Genomic DNA, 23,109 nt, shown 5'->3' with positions numbered 1-23,109 from the left:
GCCTTGAACGCTTCCAGGGATGGGACATCCCATCATCTCTAGGCAACCTCTTTAGTCCCTCTCAAATCTCACAGACAAGAATTTCTTTCTACTATCTAATTTAAGCCTTGTTTTTTTTAGTGAAGTCATTGCCCTTTGTTCTGTCACTACATGCTCTTGTAAAAATTCTCTCTCCATCTTTCTTGTAGGCTCCCTTCAGGTACTGGAATGCCCCAATGAGGTCACTCCAGAGCCTTCTCTTCTCCAGGCTGAACAATCCCAATTCCCCCAGCCTTTCCTCACAGCAGAGGTTCTCCAGCAGTATGGTCAAGTGGTGGCCCTCATCTGAACTTGCTCCCACAGGTCAATGTCCTTCCTGTGCTGGGAATCTCAGAGGTGGATTCAGTGCTCCAGGTGGCATCTCACAGTAGCGGAGCAGAGGGGCAGAAACAAGTGCCTCAACCTGCTACCCATGCTGGTTTCAGTACAGAGATGTACTGAGAAATGCTGCCAGACTGCGAAAATAGGCAGGCTGTTCCTTTAAGGGCATTAAAAGATTAGTGTCTGAAAGAACAGATCTCCTGACACTATAAGGATGGCATTTGCTGTATGACATTACATGAATTTTAAGAGCATTTAGAGTGAGGTCTCTGCTTGGCTTTTACACTTCTGCAGCACAGTGAGGTATTTAGAAAATGTGTAGATCTGGCACTTAGGGACATGCTTTAGTGTTGGGCTTGGCAGTGTTAGGTTTAACACTTGGACTTGATGTTCTTAAAGGTCTTTTCCAACCTAAATGATTCCATGATTCTATATTTGCTCAGTTGTTCCTGTTGGACAGGAGGGGCACTGCCAAGGTCACTGCTGTGCACTCACAGCTGACAGCATTCATAGGCATTTTCCAGGTTTCCTGCCTTAAAGGAACCTGAATTTATCACCTGGCAAACTCGGCAGTGAAGTCTAGTTTTTATCTGTCACAGAGCAGACAGCAGTGGAAATGAAGGTTCATTACTTTCTCTCCAGGACTGCAGTGCTCCCTGTTTCACCACCGGCTGCCGACTGACTGACTGGTCGCTCTGTCTTCATAGCTGACAAGGGCTCAGACACCAAGGGTTGCAGACACCACCTCAGCACTGATCTGATTATGTCGAGATGAGGGAGGATGTGGTTTTGAAACCTTGAATGCCCTTCACTCTCCAACTGCTCTGCCGCGCCGTGGCTGCTGTGCGGTGTGGGCTCTTCAGTTGTCTCTTGGATGAAATGATCTCATTAGGTGATTTCAAAGAGCTGGATGGAAGCAGAGCCACCTGCTTTCTCAGAAGGGGAGTCTCATCAGCTTTCCTGGAATTGATAAAGCATATGTGAAAGGGATGTCTGCATCCCATGAAAATTTTACTTTAAAGACACAGCTCCAAGATTTTTTTGTTTGGAGAGCAGGTAAACAGACCATCCCTTTGCCTCTTCTCCCTCCAATCCTTCCCTCCCTTTTACCCAGGCTCTTTTGTTTACATTATACTTCCAAATAGCTTAGGGATATTTATCAGTCACCAATATTTTTATTCTAGTACATGTAAGCCAATATAGATACACAGAAATAAATCCCCATGGGGAAACCCCACTTTTGGAATAAGGGGATTTTTGATTTCTAATCCATGGAAAAAAAAAAAACAACCCCAAAAAAAACCCCAAACCTTCATCCTGGAATAAGACCATGTCTGGGGGTACATGTTTGTAATCATATGCAGTGCCATGTCAGCACATGCTGGTGCAGCTCTTCTACCAAAAAGAGCTGCTGCATGGTTAGAAGTGCTGCTCCTGAGTCTCCAGGAGGGTGAATTCCTGTACCTGCCTGTGAAGTGGAATGGGTATGGCACTTGAGGAGTGCAGACTGGTCATCCACATTCCTGTCTGTCCATGGGCTGCACAGAAGAACCATTTCTGGGAACAGATGGAGGTTTGGGACTAAATTGCCTCCGGTAAGAAAAATGATAGCTCTGGTGGAGATTTTTCTAATGGGAGTATCTGCTGCCTCCAAAGTGGGGTGATATTAGCAGCTCATTTCATGCAGATCATAATGTAGCTACCTAATCTGTCTTTAAATGGTGGCCTGCCTGGTTTTGTGTTGCAGTACCATTTCCCAATTCCCCTTCTGTTCTGTAAAACAAGCAGTATTAGAGCTGTAACTGAAGCTACCAATTGTGGGGTGGCCTGTTATCTTTTTAATAAACACCACAGACTATTTGCTCAGCTTACAACTGACATTTTTTCATTGCAATCCTTTTAAACATCACCTGTATTCTGGAAAGCCAGGCTGGCTTTTTGCACTGTATGTACATCAGTAGCTGAAAGATAGAAGGCAGCATTCAGTTTTCCTGATGATGCAAAGGGCAGACAGAATCTGCTGCTCTCCTCTTGTGCTACTGCCTTTGTGGGGCTGGCAGATGAAGGTTTTTTGGGTAGGAAATGTGGCTGGGTAAATCAGGAGAGATCATGTACATGCAGAATGAAAGTGCCATTCCATGAGGTTTTTCATCTTAATGGAATTTTTAAAATTACTGTTGGTTTAATCTTCTACATTGCTTTTGCTCAAAAGCTGAGGGGTTGCTTGTTAGATTATGGAAAACATGCACTCTCATGACATGGTTTCCTAAGACATTCTCAGAGCTATTAGGAAAAAATACCCTTTTCTCTCAGCATCATAAGTATAGTCTGCTGTCTTCTCCTGTGATCTTCAGAATGGTTACTATTTAATTATTGATATTTACAACATGGCAGTAGTTAAATGTGGCTGCTGTTCCGAAGGTAATCTTTGTATGTCTACATTCAGCTAGAAAAATATTTGTATTATGATGAGTCACAGGAACTGATTTAAAATGCTGCATGTAAACATCTATACAACCTCTATCTGCAGCCTGAAATTCTTGGCGTAAGCAGCGGGTGCTGACTGAAGTCTGCAGGGTTTAATCTGACTGTTGTTTCCCTTTGCTGACACGCAGGGAGCTGTGTGCTTGCTCGTGTCTCTCCTTGTCTGGCAGTGAGTGTGCCTGGATCGGTGCAGCAGGGGAGCCAAGGCCCCTCGGTAGCTGCCCTGCAGCCAAACCCTCCTGCTGCCTTCACCAGATGCAGGAGACACTGCCTTAGGGTTGCCAAACCCACTTTGCTTTTCTGCCTCTAGATTTTGGTGTTGCTTTCCTGAGGGATTTGCTTGCAGAAAAGCTCTTTGCAGCAACAGGAAAGGCTCTACTTTCCTCCTGAAAGGCATCCCAACTCTGGCCTTTGCTGCTGGGATTTCTCTGGGTGCTTCTTCTTCCTCAATCCTGTGCATCAGCAGCAGTGCTGGAGAACAGCAGCTGAAGGCACCAAGCTCAGCCATGTTGCTGGAGGGGGCAACCTTTGGGGAAACATCAGTGAGGGCAGCTCAGGCACTGCCTCTCTTTAGAGCCAGGTGGCCCCAGCAGCAGGTGCTGAGGTGAGGATGCTTTTGCCCTCCCTTCTGCTGAAAGCACTCTGGCTCTGGCTGCTGACAGCTGACATTCCTCCAGCTGACATTCCTTCTCCCTGCCCATCCAGCTGGATGGTAGGTTTAGCTTTCAGTAAAAACCAGACCAAGGGACCCATTAAACAATCTCACATCAGGGCTTAGCAGTCTGGGTAGTCTCACAGGCAGGTTAGTCATGGCAGGATTTTATACTGGTGGATGGATGGGGGACTCATTCCCTAAAAGTGCCCTGGGTACAAGTGCACAGTGGTTCACGCTCTGGAAAAAGTGAGCTGTTGTTCAGAGCCTGGTGACCTCTGCTGATTTACTGCTCTGGGGACAGGCTGATGAGGATTAATTCATTCATCTGGGGCCACCAGCTTTCTCAGCTGGTTGCCAGTCCCAGAGAAATGGTATTTTCCTTCATCAGACTTGACTAATTGTAAGCCTTTAAAAATGGCACTTCTAAAATAGAGGGACCCGCTGAGTGAGTTATTAGTCATCCTTATCTGGGAGGGAAGCAATGGCTGCTGTAAGAGCTTCTTTATCTCTGCAGCACCATGTTCTCCAGAGAGGGGGCTGTGGGATGCCAGGTGCAGGGAGCTGCCAGACACCTTCCTTCAAGGGGAGCAAAGGGTAGAACAATTTGTTTCTGAAGGGCTACCTCTGCACTCTCCAAATCATGGCTTTGTTTTTAAAAGCTGCTCATTTTTAACAGGTCATAATTAATAAAGCCAGCTGTATTTTTCTGTTGATGTCTGACACAGGTTGGGTTTTGGGTTTTTTATGCAAATAGAGGGAGCTCAGTGGATGGATGAACTAGCTCTGTGTCTCAGAGCTTGCAGCAGACTCTGAATGTCTGACTGGGAATATTCTCACTCTGCAGAAGAGTGATCCTCTGTTTGCAGGCACAATGGAGCCCAGAACACATTTTGAAGAATGTGGTGGTTGAATTCAGTATGTCCTCTGATGCCCTTCCTCTTGGGTTTAAAATGGTTTCTCACATACTTTCCAAGCTTGACTGTGTTGTGACTCCTTTTCTGTGCTGATGAAGATGTCTCCAGAAAGCATATTGAGCATGTTATATATCACACATATGTGCAATCCACTGCTGGGAAATGGTTAGGGCTGTACCAAACTGGTCTAAATGAGAATGTGAGAGCATCACTGTGTCTTCTGTCTTTAATCCCCATATGTCTTGAGAAGGAAGAAAAGAGCCTTGTTCAAAACCTCTCTTAGCTATGCCCCCTCACCCTCTCCCTCGCACAGCAGCCCCAAGGAGCCCCTGGAGAATGCTGCCCGCAGCCATTTGGTGTAACTGGCAGACGCCTTCAATGGGAGTTTTGAGTATGGTCTGTGATTCAGAGGCTCACTCACTGGCATGTTCTATCAATTAGTAAAATACTTGTTCTCCAGAAAAACTGGGCAGTGATCTGCCTGTCTGAAGTAACTGAATTGCTGTCAAACTGTCTATCTTGCCCCTCCTTTGCATAATGCACTCTGATACAGAGCCTGTTTAATACAGCAGCATTGCCTAAGAAATGACATTTGGCTTTTGCCTTGACAGGGCTTTGACAGTATCTCACCACCTTTCCCATTATTTTCCCATTACAAGTTTAATTCCTACTGAGGCTGAGAACAGGGGCTGCCTTGCTTTTCTCACAGAGATTGTCACAAATACATTTACCCCCAGTCTCTTGGAAGGATCCATCAGCACCCAGTTTACCGATTAGACCCCGGGAGTCTAATCAGCAAATTCCTCTGGTGCAGCAGAGGGATGTGTCTCTGGCAAGCCTTGGCTTCTGCAGGTTGAGGAGCTGCTCTGCTGTTTTCATTAGCAGTGATATTCACATAGGCATTAATGGGTCAGGTTTTGCTCCTTATCTGTGACCTTCAGTCCTGTTTGTTAGGACACTTTTGCGATAAAGGAGTGCACCTCCCAGGTTGATAACATGGTTTGTTTTCCATGAGACATGTATTTGCATACCAAATGCACAGTATTACTTAAAAAAATTAAAATAATTATAAATTTAGTATCTCTCTTGTGTTTAAAATTTTCCAGGCAAACTCTGTATCAAAAAGGTATTCACAAATTCTGTTTCAGAAATTTTCTGTTTTCTTTTTCCATCAGCAGAATTGACCTCATCTGGGCACACAAAGAGTATGATATAATTGTCAGGGGCTGAGCATAAAGTTCCTAGGGCTGTCATCCTGTATGCTCATCTTCCACTGAAAGACAAAAAAAAATGCATTAAACCAGTTTAAAAGCCTAGTATCTAATCCAATCCCTTCAAGCATAGCATAAAGTTCCTAGGGCTGTCATCCTGTATGCTCATCTTCCACTGAAAGACAAAAAAAAATGCATTAAACCAGTTTAAAAGCCTAGTATCTAATCCAATCCCTTCAAGCTCCTCACTGCAAGAAAAACATTGAAGTGCTGGAGCAAGTTCAGAGAACAGCAGAAAATCTGGTGAAGGGTCTAGAGCACAAATCTGATCAGGAGCAGCTGAGGGAGCTGGGGGTGCTCAGCCTGGAGAAAAAGAGGCTCAAGGGGAACCTTACTGTTCTCTACAAATAACTGAAAGGAGATTGAAGCAAGTTGGGAACTGGTGTCTTCTCCCAGCTAACAATAAGAAACAGCCTCAAGTTGTTCCAGGGAAGGTTTGGACTGAATATTAGAAAAAATTGCTTCACCAAAGGTCTGTCAAGAACTGGAGCAGGCCAGGAAGGCCATGCTGTTACCATCCCTGGAAGCATTTAAATCTCAAGTAGCTGTGGCACTTAGGCACACAGTGACTGGTGACTTCAGCAGTGCTGGGTTACTGGTTGGACTTGATGAAGCTGAAGGTCTCCGCCAACCTAAATGATTCTATGAAAAGTCTTCTAATTCAGAATACACCACCCACTTATTGATCATGCTACAGAGTTTATAAATTTCCATACATTTCAAAAGGTTGTGAATAACTGATGATGTAATAAATTTTGCTTCAGTTCATGCTTCTGATTAAAGCTGTATATGAGAGTGCTCACAGTTTCCAATATAGTTTACAAAACACGACAAAATCTCTAAAGGAAAATTTAGATCACTTTGCTCAGAATTTAGCTAGGTTAAGAAGCTGCTGAAAAAGTACCTTTTCATTTATACACATATAAACTCAGAGAGACTTCCCTTTTAATGATAGACCAGATATGTGTCCTCACAGTGACAGCTAGCTAAGTCTCCTGGCTGATACAATACTGTTTGTCAAACAAGTGGTGAGGAGAGCAGGTTACAGGAGCCCCTCTGCCAAGGAAATACCTCCTGCCAGCACTGTAGGTGGCTGATGGACAGCTCCTTCCAAAGAGGGACAGTTATATAATAGTAACAACTCCACTCTGTGTCAGTGGTGATGCTAATGTATGCAAATACTGCTATAACAAATCCAATTAGATCTCTCTGTATACAGAAATATGCCAGACTACCTGTATCTGATATCATGATAAGGAGAGAGAAGAGGACTTCAGCCTTGGAGACATCAGCCCTGTCTCTGCTCCTGGAGCTGCTCTGCCCTGGGCTGGGGTCCTGGTACACAGCCAAATTCCCAGCCCCTGCTGAGTCCTGGTGGCTGCTGCAGCTGCCTGGAAAAAGAGGCATTGCAGCTGAGGGGGTGCAGAGGCTGGCATTGCCCACGTTACCAGGCTGCAGTGGGTTCAGAGGTACAGCTGGTGAGGGCCAACAGAGTAACAGAGATCTGTGCAGCCTGATCACCTGCTTTATATTTTCAGGACCCCATATTCACTTCTGTTACAGAGTCATAGAAGAGCCCATGTTGGAAGCAGCCACAAAAGATCTTCTGGTCCGTCCTCTTATGGGAAAAGGAACCCTATCTAGCACCCTGGGACTGGCCCAACTTGAAAACCTCCAGTGATGGGGACTCTACCACATTCTTGGGGAAGGTGGTTCCACTGTAAAAAATGTCTTTATTCTGTCATGGTTAGGATATTGCTTTTTCTTGGTTTCATGACAAACCTCTTTGAGTGTTTTCAGCATAGTGAACAGACTCTGCTGTGCCAGGAGGCTGGAGGGGAAGCTGCTGGCTCAGTAGTCATGAACGAGACACTTCCAGACTTGATGAAAGAGAGGTTGTTATTTATTAAGGAAAATTTTCTTTAGGGCTTCCTGTATACTTACTATGTTCTAGTTCCTGCTGATCAATGTTGCTGTTGTCCTGATTAATCAACTGATCTTGTGAAGAGTTTTAATCAGCTTCAACGTTGCCAGGAACTAGCCACACTTCAAGGGAAGCAAACATGACTGTCAGCAGCTGGCAGGACACACAGCTGCTCATTGGGCCTGGGGCGGCATAAAGGCAGATTCTGGGAGAAAGAAAGGAGATGTTGGAAAGACAAGAAAATAAAAAACAACAGGTAGAACCCCAGGAGGCCATTGCTGTGAGCTGTGACTGTGGACAAGGCACGGGCACCATGAGCATGGCAACATGCAGGTGGCCAGAGTGGTGTCCAGTGGGAATATCTACTGCCTGGATTTTTAGGTCATGCAGTGAAAAGTGAGTAAACACTGCATAGACTTAATTTAGCTGTATTAGCCCTGATCCCTAGGGGACAGATTGACTTAAAATCACAAGATTCTCTATGTAATATATTGGTATTCCTTTTTGTTTGTTTTGCAAGCTGTGGATTCACCCAAATTCATATTTTCCCTTGTGGTGACAGGAACCACAGCAACAAGCACTGTGCATGTGTGAGTTTGTCCAGCTGTTCAAAATTCAGTGAACCTGTGGGCACTGCTTCAGAGAGCCAGAACATGCTGCTGCAGTCATCTGGGCAGGGCAGCTGGCCCAGAGGTGGCAGTCAGCAAGCTGTGGCCATGCTGTGCCACACAGCTGCAGACAGGCCAAAGCACTTGTGGGGCACTCAGCTCAATGCAGCCTCTGCCCCTTTGGATGGGCACTGCTTCAGTGCTTCATGTCAAATTCCTTCTCCCAGCACAAACATCAGGCTCCATCTAAAAGACCTATTAGACCCTGCTCAAATGGAGCACAACATAAATGGGATCAGGTTACCCAGGTCTGAGCTGCACCGAGCTGCTGGAAATACTTGTTTTGATCCCCACAGGTACAGGGTTTCTGCAGAGCTTCCCAGGGCATGCTGGAGCAGTTCCCTTGCACTCCCACGCCCACTGGAAGCTCACACCCCATCCACTGGTCATGTGCTAGCACTGATGCTGACCTGATGGCTGCATTTCACAATGAGATTTACCTTCTTTGTGCTGGCAGGGCAGCTCCAGCCTGGTGTCCACCTGGTCTGGCTGCAGCTTTTCAAGGCACAAACTCTCTGCCTCACACATCTCTTCACAGAACTTGAACTACTGGGTGGTTAAGTTTGTCATACAGGGTCAATGGATTTCCATCCCTGCTGGGTAAAAGCTGAGGAGGTGAAGTGGTTTCTTTTCACCATCTTGAGTAAAAAAATGCCCCTTCTAGGGCTGACTCCCCATACAGCCACCAGTGACAATGAACACTGGTCACCATTGGCACTGCTCCCCACCATCACGGGCAGCTGTGCTGGAGCCTGCTCTGAAGCCACATCTTCCTAGGACCAAACTCCCTCTGCCTTCCTGCCTTCAGCCTGGTACCAGAGTTGCACTGCAGATTTCTTACCCTGATGAGATCAGGAAACTGATCAGCCACGAGGTGCAGCCAATGATCTTTTACAATCCAGTTCCTTCCCAATGCATTTTTTATGATTTTTCATATTCCTACAATGCATTTTTCTAATGACTTAATTATATTAGCTGTATGCTAAATATGTGCTAAGTGGGATCCCATTGTTTGCAGCTGTTGATCTGTAAACATGAGCTGAAAGGAATAAAGTATAGGAATGCCCTTCACAGAAGGGCATTCCTCTATTGCACTCGGAGTTGTGGATGGAAAAAGGTAGAAAAGCAGTGATCTGCTACAGCTAAAATAAAAGAATTTCTATAAGGCTTCAGTACTAAATTTCTGATAACAGGCCCAGGAATAAGAATTACAGGCAGAAGTTCCGAGCTCTACCTTCAAGATCACTCACTGATAAAGAGGCCAGTTCTCAGGCAGGGGAGAATTCTTATTTGAATTTACCTGATCTCTAAGGAAGCTCCGAAGCCATTTGCTCATAGGAATCTTCACTTGAACATGAGCTCAGATATGGGCTGATTCCTTCCTTTAATAGCTTACCTCTAATAAGAAATTATCTCTCTTTTTAAGGCCAGCAGATATCCCTCCTTGCTGTTTGCAGTCCAGCTTCTTTCTGTTAATCCAGCAGATAGGATGTCATGGCTTACCACTCACATCTGACACTCTTTGCCTCTAATGCCTTCCTGTTAATTTATTGCCCATTAACATTAATTAGAATGGTCAAAGGCTGAGGCTTGTGGTATCATTCACTCAAATTCTTCTACCTCTCCTTCTTTAAACTGCATCTAGATTGCTTACTACAACTTAACTTACCAAGGCCCACCACAATATTATATATTGAATAATTAGTATTATCATGCTGCCTGTCTTTTAATGCCACATGTGACAGTTTCCTGGTTTGTGTGTCCTGCTCAGTGCTTATGTACCACAGCTGGCTCACCTCAGCCTCTGTCAGTTCTTTGAGGGATCACAGACAAGCACAACACCTGGTGAGTGACCTGCCCCGTGCTGGAGCACAGCCCCACACCTGCCCCACTGCTTCAGTGGCACACATGCAACAAGAAGGTTTCACAGATTTAGGGCTTTGAGGTTTCACTTTAGCCTAACATGTAACCCTTGATCAAGGCCACCAGATGTTTCAAGTCATCACAGTATTGAGTAGACACTAGCTGGTTTTACTCACCTGGCCACATTCTCTGCTGGAGAAGGTTTCCCTTTGAGTAGGAGGTACATCAAGCTTTAGCAAATCTTGAAATTTGCCTTTTGTCATTAACGTTGGCAGCTGCTCCTCAAAAGAACTGGCAAGACAGTGGCAAGAAAGGCACATTACCCTCACAAACTGAAGTTTGTGATTTAATATGTAGTTGCCACTGCATGCATATTGTGATTTAACATATACTGCCACTGCATGAGGGTTTGTAATAGAAGTTTTTAACTGAGATTCATGAATTGCTGATAGACAGGCTTCCAAAACTATTTGATTTACCATCAACCTGCCAGCATAAATGACTGACAAGTTACACAGTTGGTATAAAAATCCCTCTTATATCCTTTTTATCAGGCTTGGGTACACAATTCTGTCCATTTTCCACAGAAAATCAATAGCAATAAATAGCTGTCACATTAGGGCCATCATGGTGTCACTAATACAGATTCTTTGCAGGGCAAAAACATTGGATGACTTATTTTTTTCTTTCACAGAGACCATGTAGGGATCTAGAAACATCAGAAATGAGAGAACTGTTCAAATTACTTTTGGAAGATTTCTTCAAAAGAAGTCACAGCCTTCTTTATGAGAAGCTGCACTAATCTTCCAGAGACTGGTCCAGGAGCTCAGCATCTGTTTTTGTGCAGAAATAATTTTCTGTTTAGAGTCTGGCATTTCAATTATCTTGAGATTTTCCAAGAAAATGTATGATAAAATTAAATAAATAAATTTTCCTATTTCATCTATTAAATACTCAGGCTCTGTAGCTAGGCCTTCTTATAAACTAAAAAACACCAAAACAAGCCTTTCCTTTTTACGCCCAGCTGGGCTGTGTGGAAAAGCCTCTGGGTAGGACTGTGCATCTTGAACTTTTCAGTTTTTCCTGTTCCTTTGTGGGGAATTGCCTCCTTTGGACCCTGGTGCTGTGGAAGCACCATGCTCTGGCACCAACCTCCCCCAGTGCCTCCTTCCCCAGGTCCATGGTGTCTGTCCTTGGAGAAGGCTGCTGTGCAGAGGTGGCTGAACCACGAGGTGTCTGCAGCACCCCGGTGTCGCCTGCTCTCACTCTCAGCAGCTGCCACCAAGGCGGGATCTGACTTTATTTCAGTGGATCAGTGAATTCTGAGCAGGAGGGACCTGCCACCAACCTGACCCGGACCTGAAAGTGTTCTGACTCAGAGACCTGAGAGGTTTTGTGTGGAGACAAGGAGATAAGCCAAGCAGCTGAGAAGGAAACTCTTTTGTGGAAGGAGCTGTTGTCGATTAAATTCAGGTTCAAGAATTATCCATTTCTCTGGGTCTGGGTTGAAGGCACTTGAGATGGTAGCTCATGTTGGGACTCAGGTGTTTATTATTTCTTGTCAGTAAAACAGTCTCACAACCATGAGTTTGGCAGCTTTTCATTAGCAAGGCACAAAATGGCTAACTATCTTTTGTTACAAGGTCTTTTAATACTAAACTACCCAATTAAGAACTGGCACCTGGATTATTTTCCCTTTTAACCCAGTAACTGATCCCTGGAAGCCTGAAATGTGGACTTTTCTGCCCAATTGCAAAATGCCAACCAAACCCACGAAGAAGGAAGAAGAAGCATGAAGAAACTCAGGACCACAGCCTGTTCCTTCCAACTTGCTTCCATCCACAACATACTAAAAATCCCAAAACATAAATTTCTCACCAAGTGATACACCTACACTACTCTTTATAGTCTACTCCACACTTTTGTGGATTCTAATCTATCTTGAAGTCTAGGAAATTTTCTCCATGAATGAGGGTCAAAGTCAGGACCTGTCCTGACCCCCTGTCCCCTGGGGGTCAGGACACCTGAGATCAGACAGAAAAATATTCCTGGTGCCCTGGGTTTCCACACAGAATAAAACCAAAAAAGTAATTATAATTGTTTTGAAAAGGCTCTTTTTCAAAATGATACTGCAGTTTTTAACCTGGGTGATTTAAAGGCTCTCTGGAAGACTGCATTGGGGTTACCAAAGAGTGTCAAAATGAGTGGTTCTCCTGGGAGGGTCAGTCACATCCTCACAAAGATCAGCTTGCTTCTGAGTGCCATTAACACGAGGCTCAATCCCTACCTGTTCCTTAGAGAGGACAGTGTTGCACTGCACATTAGAGAGGTCAGTGTTGAAAGATCTGCAATAAAAAAAAATCACATATTATTGTTAGTTTTTTGAAATGCTCCTGCCCTTCTTAGAGAGCTGGCAGCAGGCAGAGGTTGCAATAGGCCTTTGCCCAAGATCATCCAGAAAAGCATCCTGACAGTGGAGTGGGCAGGAAACCATTCCTTGCCACCTCAGTCTGATCCCTGCAAGTGCCCTCAACTTCCACAGAGCTGGAGATGTCTAACTGCACCAACTGCTTGAATTTCACTGACATGATGAACCTTGGCATCCTAACTCCAAGTGCACAAATCTTTTCTCCTTTTCCTGTTCCTTTATGTGTAGGCAGAACCACACTACAGGGTGGTTTTGATTGTGTTTATTTGACTCCATTTGATCCCTGTAAGTCTTTTTTATATTCCTCAAGTAAAACATTGTAAGGCAAGAACAGCTTTTTGTCATTTATCACCTTGCTCTTTTATAACAGACTGTGTTGGTGCTGAGTAGAATAGGAACAGCTCAGAAAAAACATCTATTTTCATGAGGGATGAGTCTGAGATTCTTCTATACCAGGTCATTGGAAAACCCAGGAGTCCCTGCCTGGGTGCAGAGATGTGCAGTGTGCACATTTAATCTCCCAACATTTACAACTAGTGCTGCCTGTCAGTGATGCTGAATTTTCCAACCTTCCCATGAGTGTGCAAACTGTTCGAGCCATTGAATAAATGCTGCATTTCCACCCCATACTGGCTTGTATCTCTGGTGACAGGAATATTTCCTAGGACTATAAGCCTGTGATGTATTTTTGCACCTGTAGGTCAAGGGAAGAGGTTTCAAACTGACTCTGGCTACTGATAAAGAAGGGCTACTAGAGACACTGCCTTCTGTTCCCCAGCAGCTCATAAGCAGAAATTACATAAACCAAAGAGATTTCCTGGGAGAATGAATGCAGGAATATCTCACTTTGCTCTTTGCTGCTCCAGCTCCTGTCCATAATTGTCTTTTTAAGGGATATGGAATCTGCAGAAGGATCTTGGTGTGTATGACTTCTGGAAGGACAACAGAACTGGAGGAGACTGAAACTCCCTGGAACAGATTATCTTCTGACATCTGTGTGGCTGTCCCACAGCTGTACTGCTCTTTCATTGCTGTGCAGATGCTACAGGATATTGGCAGTGGCCTTGCTTGCCTTGTTCCTACCTTGACTTGGAAAGAAAAGAGATAAGACCTGGAGCAGGAAGAAAGGATAGGAGGAGCAGGAAGAAAGGATGGGAGGTTGTGAAGAGAAACTCACTGACTGCAGTGTACTGTACAGGAGGGACCAGAGATGGAATGTTATCACACTTCACAGACCAGGCAGCAATTGGCAAAGCTTCTGTGTACCCTTCAATGCCAAGGTGCCAACAAATGGGTCAAGACTACAGGTGGTGAAAATAATCAGGAAGGCAAGACACCTCATTTTGATAATCTCATTTAATAACAATAACAACCTCCATTTCATCCTGAAAGCTCTGAGGCTAATCCAGCAGTTTTATTTCTGAGCACTCTTGAGTGCGACTTTTGAAATTTCTTCTTTTAAAATTCACTGCCTTCTATTTGGGGAAAAGCCTTGTGAAGTGCTGCTAATGAAGACAAATGAAGGAAAAGGAACTTGACCCCAGAGTATGAAATTTTGCTCATTAACTTGTGCTTCCAGTTGGCTGATTGATATTATTTGGATGTAGATGGGGTAATTAATGACAGGAAGTAATGCAGCAGGATATGAGTTGTGCAGAATGCACCTCAGTAAATCTACCTTTTATTATGTCTTGCCTTATTTATGTGCACTGTGTTTGTTGTGCCACTGCCTGATGCAGTTACCACCTTCATTTGGAATTTCCTTAACTTAATAGTTTTCTTCATTCTTTTATGCTATTTTGGGATTTTTTTTTTGCTTATGTTTCTGTAAGTAACAATTTCCTAGTCTGTTTTTAGTAGCATGAGGATGCATTTTCATGGTCATATGGAACATTTCAGCATGTGAAACACTTCTTACAATAGGAATTGCCGTTGAGATGAACTATACTTCCTTCCTTCTTCACTGGACAGGTTATTGGGATTGCCAGTAAATTAATGGTCACAAATCTCCCACGTACTCTCACTCACGTTATTTTTCTACCCCAGAAGGAAATGAGCTAAAGATATTATTTTTTTTTTCAACATTTTTGAGGAGGGTGGAGGGTGAAAGAAGTTTTTTAAATGACACATTCTCCTGGGAAGGGAATTATCTTGTGGTTTAAGCCAAAGGATTTTAAACATGTAAAATACCACCATGCTTTTCATTTTGCTCCTTGATGTATGAACAATATATATCAACAAAGGAAAAGATAAACTTAGAACAGTGAATGATGTGAAATGACCTCTGGTAAGGTTCTGTAAGGATTTATGCATGTGAATAATTTTACATAAACTTACTGAGGCGATAAGAGAATCTACCCCAAAAAACTTATTGACCTTATTATTTGCCTGGAAGATCAGGCTGCTGTTATGAGTATTTTTACCCAGGTTTCTCAAAGGATACTGTATTTTGTGTGTTTGTCTGTCCACCTGTCTTTTACCACCCCAAACTGCTTTGAGTCCTTTGACATAAACCTGGTACTTCCACTTCATGTAATACATGAAACCTTCATGTAATACATGAAACCATAATGAATAACTCATAAAATAAAAAAAATAATAATAATAAAAATAACATCCTTTTATTCAAGATGCAAAGCAGAAGATGGAAGAAAGTGCCAGGACAGGTTAAGAATCTGAAATTAAGAATTAGTTTGTGTGTTAAGTGGAGCTTCTGTGGTCATTCAGCACATATCAGCAAAGATTTTTAGGAGACAAAATGGAAGTTACATCTTGGGGCTACACAGCAATTGTTTGTGTCTACCTCTCTGGATTAAGGGGACTGAGACTGCTTATCTGCTAATTGAAGAGGGGAAAATGACCTCACACGTCCTGCAAGGAAGAACATTCAGATGAGCAATTATCAGACAATAGCTGACGCTCTGGAATTTCCTCTAGTAATAATAACTCGATTGCTTGAGTATTCTCACAGGCACTGAGGCACGGAGTAAAGAGGTGGGGAGGATCAGGTACTCCGACAATTTTGAGAGTCCCCATGATTTTATTTAGGACACATTGAGATAAAAAGTTGGAAGCGGTGTTATAGAATTGCATTCCTGCTGAGTGTGACCATGTGGTTCGGGTCTGTGCTGCTTTTAGTACCTTCCTCCATGCCAGACACGCCATGCTCCATCCTGCTCACTTAAAACATGAACATCTGGATGTCCATGGATGAGGAGCATCATCCCAGACATAGAACTGAGACACCCGGTGTTGGCTGCAGGGTCTTTGCTATATGTATACTTATTCGTGTCCTGTACCTAGATATGGCAAATCATATATAGATTTGCTTGATTTGGGATCACTATGCACTTGAGGTAGTGTAAAGTTTGCATTTCACCCCAGAACTCTCTACATTCCTCGCTTTTTATAAATGAAACACATTAGGAAGAAAAATCTCTCTTTAAAATGACTTTATTTATTGGAACATGCTTGGAATAGTTCAGGTATAGGCTCAGTAAGTGATCTTGTTCTGTAGCATGCTTCAAAGAACTAATTAGACCTTTACAGTTCATGATAAAACACCCTAATAATGAATATTAATCCATGTGGGCTATTTGTATGAGGTAGTAACAATCTGAAGGGAAAGTTCATCTTGCTGGAAATATGTAACATGGCCAAGAGAAAAAAAAGCTCTCACCCTCTTCAGTGAGAACTGCAGAAAGGAAAAAGCAGGCTTCCATCATTCAGAATTTACTGAAAACATGTTGAATGTTTATTTGAAATGAGAGGAATGGGCAGCCAGCTGGCAGCCTTCTGAAAGTCTGTGTGTCTCCTCTCAGCAGATGGTGCACACAGAACCCAAACACAAAGCCTCCTCCTTTTGTCTGAGGTGCTTAAAGCGCGCTTCAAGGCACAACTGCGGGCTGCTGTGCGACCTCTGCTGCCGTCTGCGGGGACTCGTGAGGGCAGGAAGCATTATAAGATGAGTAAAAGACCAATTAGTGTAAAGCATTTTATTGTTTTCCTGTTGAAATAGCTTAGAGTTGATCTTTTTGTCTAATTAAAAATAAAAAAAAAAAGAAAAAAAGAGACTTAAAAATCCCTCTGTGTGATCCTAGCAGTCAATTGCACAGAATTTGTTGTCTCTTCCAGTCTCTCCTCCATTTCTCTAGAAGATCCATCTTTGCCCATCCCCACAACTGCTCTGCTGTGATCTGCCCGCATTCATTCTCTGTGACTCAAATTCATCCCATCTCCTCTGAATCAGAACTTTTCTTTTACTTTTTCTCCATTTCTTCTCTAATGATTATTTATGAAGTAAATTATGCACATTACAGCTTGTATGAAAATAATAAATGTTCTTGCATAATTACTATAGTAAACTGTCTGGGTAATAAGCCCTGAAAATTGCAGGGAAAATGCCAAAACATTTCATTGTATAAGCGCCACAACCTGGAGCGTGAAGTGCCCATGCCTAATAATTGCTCTCATTAACTAATCCGGTGGTGGATGCAAAGACAGTAATTAAGTCTGCGGCATTTCTGACTTTTCAGCCAGAAGCGGTGAAACCATCGCTGGTAATTGGCCGCTTTGAGGGGTGGGATGAGCCGGCGGCCAGTTTTCCTAGCAGGAGAGCCCCTGCACTGAACCTGGCCCTGCCGCGGGACGGACAGACGGACGGACGGACGGACAGACGGCTCCGCCCGCCGCGCTCCCGGCCGAGCGGGCGCAGGGCACGGAGCTCCCCCTAATGTCCCTTCCTCGCCCTGCAGCCCGGGCCCGCCTCCCGCAGGGATGCTCGGGCTCTAAATCCCAACCGGGAGCCCTTCCCCGCCCGCCCCGGAGGTGTTTGTTCCCCGCTCTTGAGGCTGGGCCGTATTAATTCAATCACAGAATCATGGAATGGTTTCTGTTGGAAGGCACCTTCCAAAAGGCATCGAATCCAACCCCCCTGCCACGGGCAGGGACACCTTTGACTAAATCAGGTTGCTCAGAACCCCGTCCAGCTTGACCTTGAACGCTTCCAGGGATTTGCCTCTCTCAGCAAATTATTATTAATTAATTAATTGACTATTCTTGCTGTTAAGCTTCATAGGAAAAGCTCTTCATAGCCAAGGAGATTGCTAACACTAAAGCAGGAACAAAGTGAAAACTAAATTTCTAGTTTAAGGATTAAAAGCAAACTCCGCTCACTGCCATGTCAGAGGATTGCCTTTTACTACTGGGCTCACCAACATTTTCTGGGTCCAGCAATCAGGATAGTTTTTACCCAGCAAAACTATTGAAAGGAGGGGAACAGACAAATTTTAGAAAGACTTATTTGACCTTATGTGACTTAAGAGCAAAACTTACAGAGGAAGGAATCTTGAGTGCAAGAAGTGTGGTGTTGCTCATTCTCTTGGATTTATCTGTCACAAAAGTGGTGTTTCAGATTTTCCGGTTCTCTCAGAGTAATGTCTAAGCTAATTTTAAGAAGTGGAAGAGACTCTCTGTTGAGATTTGCAAAAAACATAAGTGCAAAAAGTTCACACTGTGACCTTAACCTACTCTGTGTGTGTGTCTGTGGATGGACATCCACCTCCAACAGCCCTTACTCAGAGCAAATTCTCACAATTTATTTCACTGTGTTTCCCTTCAGGCTATCCTCATTTTCTACACTACCATCAGGACCCACAAAGTTATTGTAGGGAAATTACAGGTTTAACATTAGCTGCAACCTTTGTCATAACAAGAAATTTGACAGGACTCTCAGAAAAATCTACCACAGGCAGCCAGCACCTCATTAGAGGAAGAATCTGTCCAAATGTGGATTTTTTTATGAGCAGTTTGAGCACTTTGCCCTGAGGATAAATGCAAAAGATGTGAATAAATCAAGGGTAAAATAACTGCTATAAAATCTTTTCTTGAAAACATTACACCAGGGATCCCAGATATTACTTTTCCCTACGCTTATATTTTTCATCCATCAGAGTTTTTTCAATGTGATCTAATTCTGCAAATCCTGAAAGGTCACCACTTGTAGGTGGATTTATATACTTCTGTTATTTCAAATAGAAATACAGCACTGAACTTTGTGTGTTTGGCCCTTTATATGTCTTCAGGAAATTCTAGAATGAAATACTGATGGATAACACAAATCCCTGCCACTAACCCTTAACACCCCTGCCATTTTGGGGAGAAAGAAAACTGCTAGTGAAAATGAAATGAGCTTCTCAGCAGTAAAGTCTTGCAGACTAGAGGAATAGACAGTGAAACTAAGGGAGCCCTCAGCTCAAAGTCACTGCTAAGAGAATTAAGAGTTAGGAAAAGGCAAGATACCCTTTGCTGAAAGGGTGGCTGAGGAGTGAAGGAAACATGTGCTACATGATATCAGAATGATTCCAAATGCTTCAAAATGTTTTAACAAGAATTCAGACTTATGTTTAGATCATATATACAAACCACAGATCTGAACATTGAGATTTCCTCTGTAATACAGAAAAATGTAAGCACAACATTTACTGGGGAATGGGCAGACTAACAGAGAGGCAAAGGCTTCTCTTCAGTAGAGCAGTGTTAGGGTGCTGGTGGGAGTAATCTGGCAGGGTGAGAGATCCTGAGGGAACTGAGGAGGGAGCACAAGAGTGGTCATAGGTCTAGAAAACATGACCAGAGAAGAAAAGGATTGAAGTCCCTGTGGTAACTCAACACAGAGAAAAGAAATCTGGAAGTGGATGTGTGCAAAATCTAAATGGTACCTGCAAAGCCCACTGTGTTAGCACAAGAAAAATAGACTGACATTGCAACAGGGATAAGCAAGGCTACTGGGGCAGGCATCTGGTTTCTAGGGAAGGCTGTGGAAACTCCACCACTAAGGAATTTTGAGGAATAATTTATTATTTATGCTTTCAGTTGCATTTTAGTGGCAAAAGTGAGTGATTGAGAGCAGTGGTGCAAAATCTTTAGGGAAATAACCCTTTTCAAAACTGACATAGATGTACAGACATGGAAAAAGAGAGAAACTGAGGGCCAAAACCTCTGATCTAGACAGAATTGATTGGTACTAACCCCAAGGATAAATAAGAACTTTAGGGCACAAACCCTTCTCCAGTGCTGTAACTCATCAGGATCTGGAGAGCTGTGTGCTAAATTTAACAGTGTTTGCAATCTGGTATTCTCTAAAAGAAAACATTGAAAGGAAATTTCCTATGGAACAGAACTAGCTAACAAGGCCCTTCTGCCTCTGGGATAAAAAGGAAGGGAGTCACAGTACAGAGCAGATAAAAAATGATCTGGGGAAAGCCATGAAAGACACCAGGAAAAATAGCTGAAAACTAGACCATGCAAATGCAGGCCAGATACAAAGTGAGAAGCTGGGCCACAAGAGATGACAGGTGTTGCACTGAGATTAACAGCTCCTGCAAAGATTAAGAGTGGCCGCTGCCTCTGAAAAAGAAGGGGAAAACTCCAAAGCTTGCAAAGCTGCAGAGGGAATAGCAGGGTGCTGTTGAGCTCTAAAAATGTGGGAAATGAAAAATGTAATGGCTTGGAAAGAAAGTCAATGGGGAAGATAACCAGAGAAAAAGGAATGAGGGAGGAATAAAAGAATTATGAGATTTAAAACTTTTACTATCACATATTATCACTTTACAATAAAATGTGCCATTACAAGGATTCTGCCACCATAATCAACAGAAAAAAAGGAAAGAAGTGATATAGCAAAGATGGAAGAGTACCAGGGATTTACAAATGATTTGAAGGAGAGTGTTCAGATGACAAGAAATGGAAGATGGTAGAGGTGGTCAACTGGAAAAACAGAACACGGGAAAAAGATCAATAACACAACATCCAAGGGCTGGCTGCAAGTGAGGATGCAGAGCAGGGAGGGATAGAGACAGAGATATCCTGTTTAGAGAGGTACAGCTAAGGTTGAAGTGGCTGAATTTACGAACTGACGAGCAAATTCAGATGAGAGTTATAGGCTGTCTCACACTACGAAACAGCCAAGGGACCACTTGGAGACTGACTGGCCCAGTGCAGATTGCACCTATAGAGCTAAATGTTCTGAACAGAATAGGATGGATGTGACCAGAAAGCCTGTTGGAAATGTTCCCAGGTTGGCATTAATGTCCTAAAACTGCCATGGAAGGAGTGCTAGGCAAGGCCAGCACCCTCCCAGGGTCTGCACTACCTGTGCAGGCTGAGTGGTGCTGCTCAGGACTGTGCCCTCACTCCTCCTGTCACAGATGACTCCCACAGGGGCCAAAATTTCAAGAGAGACAAAAGATCAAGAGTCTATGGAAGGTGTTTTACCATTGCTACTGATAGGACCACACACATTTCACTATCAAAACAAAAGTGGCTCAAACCAGAAAATACCAGGCAGCTGATAAGTATCATGAGTTAAAAGCCTGTTCAGGTAAATACAGCATCTCATGTCCCTGCCAGAAACAAAGGTAATCGTTTCAGCTGGCAGGAAGATGCAGAATTGAGTCCAACTGGCATAAATGTAAAATGTATGCATTATGCATATTCTTGGAGTAGCAGAAATGAAAATAGGCTTGGTATCATTCCACTTTGATAAACATGGAACTTATCTTCTGTTTGCAATAGGAATTTATCAAGTCTGATGGCCTAGAGCAAAGTGGCAGGGAACATCTGCAATGTAGTGAAAAGCAGTGGAAAGCACAGCAGAAGTGGCTGCACACCTTTGTGGAGAAAAAATAAAAGTTCTGCAAGCTTCAGTCAGAGGTATGCCCTGGAGCTTAGCTGATTTAACCCTTGCCTCTCATTGCTGCAGTCTTTGTTAGGTGCTCCACCTGAACATAACAGGAATGCTGGAAGGGCTTTTCCTCCTCTCTTGCCCCTCACTCCTTCCCAGCTGTGTGAGATGCTGCACCTTCCTCTTCCTGTCCTTGCAAACGCTGGCTCTGACATTGCCTCAGCTGAGCAACTGAGTCTCTCAGGGTTGAAAATGTAGATGGGGATGGAGTATAAAAGGAACATGGTTAGGACAATCCATAGGGTTTAAAGCATGTGGATGTGCGTGTGTGTGTACATACATAGTTCAATATGTAAGAGTGCAACAGAAGATACCAAAGCAGAGAACTTACTAGTTTCAGAGGATCAAAGCTATTCACCAGAACAAGAAGGCAAGAGATTTCCCCCTCAGTTTTGGACTTTTTTTGCAGTACTTGGTTGTTTAATAGAAGTACCTGACATGTTTGGTATGTGACAGGTCAGCAGCACAAAAGAATTGTCATTCTCAGCAAAGACAAATGCAATAGCAGACACATCTGCAGCAGCACGCCCAGACACCAAACCTGAGCTTATATCACACTGAATGGTGCTGCCTCCTTCTCCTTTAACTGTGCCTGATTTCAGGCAGACCTTAGTGAACCCCAGGCAAGAGCACACAATTCTGTGCTGGCATCAGGGTGGGGTCACTGGGATACATGCTCCTGGAGGATGGGTCCCACTGGGAGATGGAAAGTTCACCCTGACACTGGGACACTGAGCTGCAGAGGGAGGATCTGATGGACTTTAAACAGATGATGTGAATTTTGCCCAACAGGTACATCACAATGTCAAGAGAAAATTTTTCCTTTGGGCAGAGAAAGGAGAGTCCTCCTGCCTGGAGCTGCAGAGATGGAGGGACCCCATCAGCTGCAAGCCGCTGAGTTTCCCAGCAGAAGCCACAGTGCTGCACAAGCTCTGAAGGCACACTGCCCTTCTCCTCCCATCTTTAATGGCTTTAGTGAAGCCCTAAAGCCAACTTGTCTTCATTCTTTTGATGTCTTGTGAAGGCTGACCTAGAACAGAGACTAGACTGAGTTAAAGAATAAAGTAGGTATTTATTAAAAGGCCTCAATGGATTCTCCATGGGCAGCACAAGAGCCCAGGCAGGGCTAGACCCAAAATGAACCCAAAATGGTCACAGAATGGACGACCGGCCAGAAGGTCTCACACTTTTATAAGTTCTGTGCCATTAGCATATTGATAATTGTCCAATTATAGCTTTAGGGTATGAAGTCCCATCCATCTTGTTTTTCTCTCTTCAGTCCACGTTTATGCTCTTAGACCTGAAATTTGGGTAGTTGTCCTTGGTCCCAAGCTAGGAAAGGAATTGTTTTGTCTAGATACTCTTGAAGAGAGCTTACAATTCCTTAATATGAAGCTCAGAACTATACACAAAAGCAGCACAGAATCTGGAAAATATAAAAGATAAAATCTGAGGCATCACTTTGGTCTTCATTTCTTGTGGTTATTTCTATACAGACTTTGTGGAGATTTCAGAGAAAAAGGTATAGAATGTTTCTTTGTATTGTCAGAAGGAAGCTACTTTTACTTTTAGGGAAAGCATGGACTCACCAAATATTGCAACTGATTTTTACAGAGAAATGTTTCTTCACAAACTAATTTAGCATATTTAATTTAAAAAGCATTAAACCCCCTTAAGAACAATATTTCTGTCTTAAATGAAATTACAGAAAGTCAAATAGAATGGCTGGAAGAGGAAAAAATTGTCTAGTCTCATATTTGATTTCCCTGACTGCTTCTTGTTGGCTCACTGAGCACATT

General features: G+C 43.5%; 3 long non-coding RNA genes across 6 annotated transcripts; 1 reads left to right on the top strand and 2 right to left on the bottom strand.

Moving 5' to 3' along the window:
* Nucleotides 1-5,540: 5,540 nt before the first annotated feature.
* On the bottom strand, nucleotides 5,541-7,791 carry LOC135293642 (uncharacterized). Its single transcript, XR_010355766.1, has 2 exons — nucleotides 7,629-7,791; nucleotides 5,541-5,686 (listed from the first exon to the last, which is right to left on the bottom strand). It is a non-coding gene; the product is annotated as an uncharacterized LOC135293642 (long non-coding RNA).
* LOC135293629 (uncharacterized) lies at nucleotides 7,792-10,045 on the bottom strand. Of its 4 annotated transcripts, none has more exons than XR_010355753.1 (3): nucleotides 9,577-10,045; nucleotides 8,717-9,118; nucleotides 7,792-7,813 (listed from the first exon to the last, which is right to left on the bottom strand). It is a non-coding gene; the product is annotated as an uncharacterized LOC135293629 (long non-coding RNA). The 4 variants fall into 4 exon arrangements; XR_010355752.1 differs by having other exon boundaries at nucleotides 8,717-8,883; XR_010355756.1 differs by having other exon boundaries at nucleotides 9,673-10,045.
* A 126-nt stretch (nucleotides 10,046-10,171) lies between these two features.
* LOC135293658 (uncharacterized) lies at nucleotides 10,172-11,090 on the top strand. The gene is made up of 2 exons (XR_010355788.1): nucleotides 10,172-10,359; nucleotides 10,834-11,090. It is a non-coding gene; the product is annotated as an uncharacterized LOC135293658 (long non-coding RNA).
* The last annotated feature ends 12,019 nt before the right edge of the window (nucleotides 11,091-23,109 follow it).

The sequence above is a fragment of the Passer domesticus genome, chromosome 1 (assembly GCF_036417665.1).
Source record: "Passer domesticus isolate bPasDom1 chromosome 1, bPasDom1.hap1, whole genome shotgun sequence".
Taxonomy (NCBI): domain Eukaryota; kingdom Metazoa; phylum Chordata; class Aves; order Passeriformes; family Passeridae; genus Passer; species Passer domesticus.
The sequence above is the reverse complement of the archived record's forward strand: the minus strand, read 5'-3'. Positions and strand labels throughout refer to the sequence as shown.